This window comes from Coptis chinensis, chromosome 2, assembly GCF_015680905.1.
Source record: "Coptis chinensis isolate HL-2020 chromosome 2, ASM1568090v1, whole genome shotgun sequence".
Lineage (NCBI taxonomy): Eukaryota > Viridiplantae > Streptophyta > Magnoliopsida > Ranunculales > Ranunculaceae > Coptis > Coptis chinensis.
In genome coordinates this window covers 99,928,902-99,937,859 of record NC_141457.1, presented here as the reverse complement: position 1 = coordinate 99,937,859, position 8,958 = coordinate 99,928,902, and the positions used below count along the sequence as shown (strand labels likewise).

Sequence of the window (8,958 nt, the reverse complement as noted above, 5' to 3'; positions counted from 1 at the left end):
AATACCCATTTATAACGCTAACAAACCATTTATTGCACATTCAATAAATGCTCACTTAGCATATGACATCATCAGTCATAAAAACTCATTTCCAAAATTTGAGGCGTGGAGAGTTCTAAAAGGGTGCGGTAAATTTGTTTACACACTATTGAACTTTATTGTATATATTATTTCAGAGAACGGAGGATTATCTTGTTTCGTGTATTATTGTTTACGCGTTATTAATTATATCGATGTCTAAATGTCATAGCGTCGTATATCATAACATAATTATAATAAGAATGAAATTTCACATAATATTTAGTACACATACACACGTATATACATAAAGTCTTAGCTTAACGCCAAACACACTAATAGCCCTAGACCTAATCTTAGCCAAGTCAAAGGTCAAATTGGTCAAAGTCAACCCTAGTCAACATTCAAAAGCCAACCTGCTAAGGGTCAACAACAGTCAACCAGCCAGGTCAACCAGCCCCAAACTCATCCAACCAAAAACCCAAAGACTAAGGCCCAAAGGGTTTAGTCTTTCCCAGGCCCAATCTAAAATAACTTTAAGCCCACAAATGAAATAGAAAAATAAAACACTCAAGCCCACATAAACTAATTTCGGCCCAAGCCCAACAACAAAAGAATTTCTATGGTCATCTTATTCCTCACCTCACCAGCGCCTCCGCCACCACAGCAACCACTATTTAACCCATCGGTTTTCATTCCTACCAAAAACTCAAACTACCTATACCACAAAATCGCGATTCCCTCATTTCTCAAAAATCGCGTTTTGGCGGCCATTAATGCTCCTGTCAAGATTCACAACACTCAAACAGAATTCAACCCACACCGAAACCACTCAATTTCAATCCCTAATCAAAACCCAACACTATGGTACCATCTACTTGATTTTCCCCACTCCTCAAAATCGCGTTTTGGTGGCCATTAATGCTCATTCAGAGCTTCAACAATTCTCAAACGAACAACCCTCGAGAAACACCCAACCGCACGACATAATCCACAACCTATATGATCATCCCAACACTACTTCAACAGTCTAACAAAACCCAACTCTCAATCTATTAACCATAGACAATTTCGAACCAGTGAAAAACAGTAGTTAAACCAAAAAAAATTTAAATATATAATCGACCATATGAACACAATATGTATTTTCCAATTCTGCCGCATACAGAGTGAGCAAAAAAAAACAGAAACTTAAAATGAGCAGTAAAGCAGAAACTGATATCTTTATAACTTTGTTAGTAAATCCAAAAACAGGCAGTAAAAGTAATAAAAGTAAGAAATTTCATGTTCAGTGAAGTGAAAGATATATTCTCTACTCACCCGTAGTACGTTCCGACTATCAGCTAGCTATCAGAAAAAAAATCATTCTTTTCCTCTCTCAGTAAAACCTTTTTTTTTTCTGTATAAAACTCTCTGTGTTTTTTTTAAAAATTCCGTGTGAACTCCTTTTTGTTTTCAAACCCCCTTAAAAACAAGGAAGGAAGGTTTATCTCTTAACCCTACTGAATTTCCTATCCTTACTAATATCTATTCTATTTTTGTTTTATCTATTATCTATCTATCTATTATTATTATACTACAAAAAAAAAATAAAAGAAATAAATGGGGTGTTATAAAAATCGTACTTCCTATCTTTAAAACACTATATCTTTCACCTATAAATAAAATTCCCCGCGTAACAGTTCCTTTTCCATCGCAAGGATTTTTTCGTTTCCTATTTTATCCTTCAATTTATGGACTCTTGTTTTGTATCTAATTGTAATATATGATGTTAAGTAAGGGCATATATGTCTTTCAATTCGTTGTGCGATTATTTCTGTTCTGATGGGCTTTATGGATGGCCCACGACCTATTCCAGATTCTTCCCGCTCCAGTTTCCCATCTCTATTCACGTATTACGCTCTTCCAAATTCCCAATTTCCCATTGATTAATTTCAAATGAGATTAGTGTAATACTTCATCTTTGATTGGTTTTTTTTGTATCAACTCATCTGTGTATTTGTACCTATCTAAATAATCCAAGCTTTTGTATCTCTATCTCTGTTTCTTTCACGTTCGCTAATTCTATTTCTACTATAATCATCAAATTGATGAGTATTTAAGTTCAGTAATTTTTCTTTTAGTTTAAGAGCGGTTCATGAACTCGCTCTTTGCATTTTATTTATTTGTTTATTTTTATTTTTTAATTCAATACTATCTCTATATTGTTTAAATATTTCATTATTGTATTTATTAATGTATACGTTATCCAGTAGGTTCCATCATGTCGACCAATGTTGCGAAAAACATTGGGCATTGCCCTCTATCAAGTAGAAGATTAACTGATGAGCAGCGTGAGCAGAGACGCCTTTATGAGTGAAGACAGAATCTTAATAAGAGTAATGAACAGTTGGCTTCTGAAAGAGAACGTCGTCGTATCCGTTATAGACAGCGAATGGCCAAAATGACTGCAGAGCAGAGGTCCCAACTAAGAGAACGAGAGCGCCTGAATTATAGACGAAGAAGAGAAAGACTGCTTTCTCAATCAAATGAGACACTGCCTATGGAAAACGATGCCAATTTTAACACCATATTGGATGATGAGTCTGCCGGGGATACATTCCAGCACACTGAACGTTTTCACGACGTTAGTGTATAGTACCACCTTTAGACATTGAACAGTTACATGATTTTAGTGTACCACCACCTTTGGCTGAACAATTGAACGAGAGTAGCATACCACCACCATCTGATCCCGTTGTTGATTTAAATCAAGTCCTTAATATCATCCAGACTCACGTACAATCAGAGGTTGACAGGTTAAGTAGCCTCCCTTTGTCTGCAACATTGTTCCTAGATCGAATAAATCTAGATTTTGTCATTGGTATGTTTGTTTGTTTGTTTGTTTGTTTGTTTGTTTGTTGTTTTTTGTTGTTTGTTGTCGAATGTTTTTTTTAGTGTTGTTGTTGTTGATGTTGTCGACTTAATCTTTTGCACGTTATTTTTTATTTTTTTATTTTTTTATTTTTTATCAGATGACCCGAGCACCATATTAAGTGCACCAGTCGGTGACGACATTGATGGCTATCGTAATGACGTTGATTTAGATAATATCAACTTCGTAGATGACATTATTCAAGGTTTGGTTTCTTAATATCAATACATTTTTTTTTAGCTTACCATGTGCATTAGTTTGTGACATATTTAATAACATTCGATACCTGCATATGCTATTGCTAGAGCAAAAAAATAATAATGGTGCCAAAGAGATCAACACTTTTCGCTCTAAAAAGGTTCCCTCATCACATAAATCTTATCACAACTGTGCAAGAGGCTTCGTTGACACTCCAGAATTTCGACGACATGAAATAAGCAACATGCGTGTCTGCACTCACTGTCATGCCGAGCTATTTCCATATGAATCCTGTCAATTTTGTTATCTTGGAGGTAAAATTAAACTACCCCATATAGATTTTCCTCCTGAATTGATGTATTTGTACACTGCACAGTCAGAACAAGGTGCGCACTTCAGAACAAACATCCGTGCTTACAACCATGTCTTTGCTTTCACCTTGATGGGAGTGCACTTTGATGAAAAACTAGCTAGCAGTAGAGATGGAGTATACACTTATCGAGCTCAAGGATCCATTTACCATAGAATCGGTGGTCTAATACCTACACATGGCAAGCAACCGCGTTTTCTGCAAATGTATGTCTATGACACCGATCATGAAATGATGAACAGACTATCTAAAAATAAGTTGCTGAATCCCCAAGTTCTGTCAATTTTGCAGAAAGTCCTCGACCGTAATCCCCTTTTGTGCGCGCTCTTCGCCGCGTTGCTAGATTTGAAAATTTAATGGATATTCGATTACATATCAAGGAAGTTCCCCCTGACAAGCATCACTATACTCTGCCAACGTCTTCCCACGTAGCTGCCATTTTAGTTGGGAGTGAGGATCCTGCTGAACGTAAGGAGAGAGATATGTCATATAAACTATGACTGGTGATTTATTAAATGTGCCTGACACTGCTGGCTTCTATGACCCCCTTCAATATCCACTGCTTCACCCTTACGGAAACTTTGGATGGGACTTGCATATATTCAGTGACGATGCTCAGAGAATCAGTTGTCGTGAGTTTTATTGTTACCTACTCCAGGTAAATTATACATTCCAATGTTAAATATTTAATAAATTATATCTCAGTTAATTATTTTATCTTTCTATTTGACAAAAAAAGACATGCTACTTTTTATTAGATCCAGGATAACCATGACTCAATATTGCTTTGTGGCGGTCGGCTCCTACAACAGTATGTAGTTGACATTTATGTCAAGATTTCGACTCAGCAGTTAAGATTTATCCGTGACAACCAGGATACTTTAAGAGCTGAGTTATACCAAGGGTTGCACGACTCTGTGCAGATGGGCGAAACCAATGCAGGTATTTATATTATTTTAGTTGCAATATTGAACCAATATTACAGTAGTGAACTAAAGTTAACACCGGACGGTATTCTAGCCTCTGTGAATCTGCCATGCTTTATGTTGTTTTTCATTTAGTTTGAGTTGTTGTTGTTGTTGTTGTTGTGTGTGTGTGTGTTTTTTTTTTCTTTTAACATCTCATATTGTATATGTACAGCTAATGTTGGTCGACGAACTATCTTACTGTCATCCTATATAGGAAGCTCGTGAGATATGCATGAAAGATATCACGACGCGATGGTTTTGGTCCAAAAATTTGGAAAACCGGATATATTCCTCACCATGACATGCAATCCGAATTGGTCGGAGATTACAAGGAGGTTAAAGGAAGGTCAGACCTCACAAGACAGACCCGATCTTACTACGAGAGTCTTTCATGAAAAATGTGAGGAACTAAAGAAAGATTTGTTCGATAAGGGTGTCCTCGGAAAGGTTGTCGCCCACGTACACATCATCGAGTTCCAAAAACGTGGTTTGCCACATGTTCATATGCTCTTGATTTTGGATGAGGATGACAAGCTTAACAACCCAGATGATTATGACACAGTTGTTAGGGCTGAAATTCCTTATCCAGACAATGAACCTGATTTATACAATATTGTCATGAGACATGATTCACGGTCCATGTGGAGAGTTGAAACCGGATTCCGTCTGCATGAAAAATGGAAGGTGCAAACGAAATTTTCCAAAGGAATTTTCCCCAGTAACCGTCCAGGGCAATGACTCTTATGCTATTTACCAGAGGCATGATAATGGTAAAAGAATTATGCTAAAAGATGATCTTTCCATTGACAATCGATGGGTTGTACCTTACAACCCATGGCTGTTGAGGAAATACGATTGTCATATCAACGTCGAAATTTGCTCCTCCATCAAGTTAGTAAAGTATTTATACAAAAATGTATACAAAGGTCTGGACTGTGTATCAATGGAAGTCAGTTCAAAGGTGCGTAATACCCACGATGAAATTCAGCAGTTCATTGATGGCAGTGGCGGAGCCAGGGGGGCCCCAGGGTACGCCCTGGCTCACCCTCAATTTCTTCCAAAAAAATGACTACTATATATATGAAAATGATTTTGTTACTAAACCCTCACTGTACGGTAACTGACCAAAAATAAAAACCCCCTTCCCCTAACTAACATAAGAAAGCTCTCCATTTCTAATTTTATGTATTTTGAGAAACAACACTTTTGGCAAGTGTTTTTCCTTGTTTGGAAAAACAAAAAAGATGAAAGAGAAAAAAAGAGTAATAACATTCTCAAATCTCAGTCCCAATAATTCATATGTATGTTTATTGGTATGTTTTCTAAACCTTAATTCCCCAAACTCTTATTTTTTTGTTTTTATAATAAATTTTATTAGTTATAATTCAATTTTGTATGCGTAATGAATTCAATCCATCGACACTTGAGTCCATTACAATTTTAATTTGTTACATAAAATTGTAGTAAATTTACTTTTGAATCTACTTAAAGCATTGATTGGAATTTCGGATTAAATGAAAACGAAAACGAAAACAATTAAAATAAATGCTAAAGTGACCACAAAAAAAATGTAATCGGGTGTCTAAACATGTATAGTTTAAAACAATGGTGGGATCATAAACCATGTTGGCAACAAGCTAGTTTGAAAATCCAAATTTTGCTTACCCACTATAGATTTTTGAGAAAGCGTAAACATGAGAATTATGTTCCCAATCCAGAATTTGTAAACGCTTTGTAAGTCCAGAACACCATTTTTTGTTATTAATATTAATTACCCTTTAGCCAAAAAAAAAAAAAAAAAATGTCTAAACATTGTATAATATTTTTTTATTAGCCTATGTGTTTATTTTTTTTCCCAATGCCTTTTGGACTATTTTCCTTACAGTTCTAAAGAATTCATTGTTTTTTTCATTTGTGGAATTTTAAAGTGGTTTCCATAAGCATATATATTTGTAAGAATCATATATTTGTAGGCACTTTCTTCTTAAGTTCCTAATTTTCTAAAGCTAAATATCCGTGTAATTTTTTTTTTCTCCTAAATCGATCTATTAAGCAATCTAGTCTTTTGTAATTCCAAAATTTACATATCTTTTGTGATGGGATTCGAATTGTGTTTTTTTCTTTTTTACTTTTAAAAAATATGCAAGGGAAAACAAAAATTTGACAAATTGGGTGTTATCTTATTTTAGTTTTTATATAGTGACTAGTTGTGGCTCACCCTCACCCAATTTCCTGGCTCCGCCACTGATTGATGGACGTTGGATATGTCCTCAAGAATCTTTATGGAGGATCTTTAGGTTCCCTCTCAACAGAATATACCCTGCTGTCTATGCATTACAGGTGCATCTTGATAAAATGCACCAAGTTATCTACTCTGACAAAGTCAATCTCGAACAACTTCTAGCGGACGAGAGGACATCTAAAACCATGTTAACCGAGTTCTTCAGGACAAATAGCATTGATCCAGAATCAAGACAGTATCTCTACAAGGAGTTCCCCGAGCATTATGTATAGAACAATTCTGCTAAGCAGTGGCGTCTAAGGAAAAGCAAATTCAAAGTGATTGGAAGACTGCGAACTGTGCATTCATCAGATAATGAAAGGTACTACTTGCGACTACTTCTCAACCATGTAAGAGGTCCTACTTCTTTTGAAGATCTCCGAACAGTTGATGGAGTTAGATACTCTACTTACAAGGAAGCTGCTGAACAACGAGATCTTCTTGAGGAAGATAGTGCTATACGTGATTGTTTATCAGAAATAGTTACTGTCCACATGCCTTCTTCATTACGGAAGCTATTTTCTTCTATTTTGGTATTTTGTAATCCTGTAGTTGTTCGTGATTTATGGAACAAATTCTTTCCATACATGATTGAAGATTACCCTTCCTCGGGTAGCTTAACTCATGCAACCAACCGCTTGCTTAAGGAGATTGAATCATCACTAGCTGAAATTAAAATAATAAGAAGTTGTCTAATTATGATTTGCCGCCGTTATATGTACTGATTTAGATGATCACTCCAATGTCCATGATTTGATTGCTGAGGAATGGTCAGTAATAATACCACCGGAGGATGTATCATCAATCGTCAAACTAAACGGTGACCAAGTGTATGCTTTTCGAGTTATTGTGCACTCTGTTATCCAAAACAAGAGCTATATTTTATTGATGGGCCAGGTGGTACGGGAAAGACATTTCTCTACCGTTCTATTTTAGCATATTTAAGGGACAGAGGCCACATTGCAATTGCAACCTCCACCTCAGGTCTTGCTGCCACCATACTTCCAAGAGGTCGGACAACCCACTCCAGATTCAAGATACCTGTTCCTACTTCCGCTACTTCCACCTGTAGGATAGGTAAAGAGTACGTCTCCACTTGCTGACTTGCTACGTGAAGCGAGTCTCATTATTTGGGATGAGGCAACAATGACACATCGCCACGCATTTGAAGCTCTTAATAGAACACTCAAGGATATAACAGATTCTCATTTGCCATTTGGGGGAAAGATTTTTGTGCTGGGCGGTGATTTCCGTCAGGTACTTCCAGTTGTTGCTCATGGTACCATTGCAGAAAAGATCGATGCATGCATTACAAAATCTGATCTATGGAGATCCGTCAAGGTAATTCATCTCACTAAAAACATGCGAGAAAAAATTGACCCGACATTCTCGGCTTTCCTACTACACATCGGTAACGGTAGTGCGCATTGCATACTTGATGATATGGTCAGAATTCCAGATGACTTAGTTATTCCATGGGAAGGTGAACATTCATTGGAGCACTTAATATATGAAGTTTTTCCTAAGTTGCATGAAAACGCTCACCTGACAGACTACATGGCACAAAGAGCTTTGCTAACCCTTACAAATGACAATGTTGATAAGTTTTTTTTTTTTTTTTTTGAAAAAGTTATGGGGTTAAGGCAGACCCCCACCGGTTTATATTGCAAAAGGGTAAACCTTACAAATCTCCCTAAGAGTTTGATCATTAAAAGGAGGTACACATAGGCGCCGTCGACCGGACTATAAGCCTAACACACCTGAGATCACTAGACATGCTACAATCGAACCCTAAGAAAGTAGAGCTAAGAATCCTACTTTCTAGTCATGATTTCCTTTACAATCTTAGGATGATCTTTCCTAAGATGAGTCTGCGCTTTCTCATAGTTACAAAAGAAACCTTCGCAAGCACAACACACATAAGTGAGTCCCAAAGTGTCATCCCAAAACTCTTTTGTGTAGTCCTCAAGATATCTCATCTTTTTGTTCTTAGTTAACGACTTAACCTTCTTCATCATTGCAAGTGTAATGTAGGCTCTATTTCTCCTGAAGAACGCTCTTGGATCCTTTTGCTTCTTTTTGGCTTCACAGTAGTCCATTGATTCTCAGAAAGCGCTGCATACTTTGATGTGCTCTTAGGCAATGCAATCGTTGGAGCCTCTATATACGTATCCCCAAACAACTCAGATTCACTCTCTGAGAGATCGTC

At 36.7% G+C, this 8,958-nt stretch overlaps 1 pseudogene; it reads left to right on the top strand.

Annotated features, from left to right (window-relative positions):
* The first annotated feature begins 3,731 nt into the window (after positions 1-3,731).
* Positions 3,732-7,474, top strand: LOC147519592 (uncharacterized; annotated as a pseudogene).
* The last annotated feature ends 1,484 nt before the right edge of the window (positions 7,475-8,958 follow it).